The sequence below is a fragment of the Rhea americana genome, unplaced genomic scaffold, assembly GCF_003343005.1.
Source record: "Rhea americana isolate MKP2758 unplaced genomic scaffold, rheAme1 scaffold_742, whole genome shotgun sequence".
NCBI lineage: Eukaryota > Metazoa > Chordata > Aves > Rheiformes > Rheidae > Rhea > Rhea americana.
In genome coordinates, this window is record NW_028186915.1 from 31249 (window position 1) to 32214 (window position 966).

The window sequence follows — 966 nt, forward strand, 5'->3', positions numbered from 1 at the left end:
CCCGACTCACACAGCGGGCGGCTCCGGTACTTGCGGATCGTCCTCACTTTCTCGGCGATGCAGTGCTGGGCAGGGAGCGCCGAGAGGCGTCAGCCCCGGGGAGCCGGCCCCGGGGACCCCCGCCCGCGGGGACCCCCGCCCGCGGGGACCCCCGGGGACCTGGCTCCGAGGGCACCCGCCCCTGGGGACACAGGGACCCGGCTCTGGGGACCCCCGCCTGCAGGACCCCCCGGGGACCCGGCTCCGAGGACACCTGCCCACGGGGACATGGGGACCCGGCTCCGGGGACACCCGTCCGCGGGACCCTAGGGACTATCCCACCCCCCCCTTTGCTGCACACTGTGGGGACATCACGGGAGACCCCCACGCCTCCCCCTGGGGACCCTGCTCRGCACCTCAGGGGCGATGCACCCTGGGGAGCCCGCTCTCGGCCACCCTGGGGACCCCACTCTGCACCCCCGGTTCATGCACCCCACAAACCCCCCCTCCAACTGCTGCTCCCTGGCCCCAAATCTCTCCCTCCAAGGACACCAGGGTCCCCATCCCACGTCGGGGGCCACATCCACTCGGCGACGCCGGACCCCTTCGCACGGCTGGGCTGGGGGCTCCTCCGCCGCCGGGGGCTCACCAGCTTCTCCATGTTGACCAGCCCGTCCAGGAGGGTCTTGCTGCCCTCGTGCAGGAAGGTGAGGTCTGGGGGCGAGCGGAGGGGTGAGGGGGCCCCGCGGGGTGGCCGGAGCCCAGCGCCCCCCGGCCCTGCCCTCACCTTTGAGGATGAGTGGCACGAAGGGGATGAGGGGGGGCTTCATCTTGGCCAGCACCTCCCGGTAGGTCTTGTGGTTCCTGCAGGGGTCCTGGGGGGAGCGGGGGCTCAGGGGCCACGGGACGGGACGGGACGGGGCCGGACGGCTCCCCACGGGCACCGTCCCCACCTGACCCCCAGCCCCTCCTCACCGTCAGGTTCTC

At 73.7% G+C, this 966-nt stretch overlaps 1 long non-coding RNA gene across 1 annotated transcript; it reads right to left on the bottom strand.

The window, feature by feature from the left end:
- Positions 1-9: 9 nt before the first annotated feature.
- Positions 10-849, bottom strand: LOC146585916 (uncharacterized). Its single transcript, XR_014897899.1, has 3 exons — positions 767-849; positions 629-693; positions 10-65 (listed from the first exon to the last, which is right to left on the bottom strand). It is a non-coding gene; the product is annotated as an uncharacterized LOC146585916 (long non-coding RNA).
- Positions 850-966: the final 117 nt, after the last annotated feature.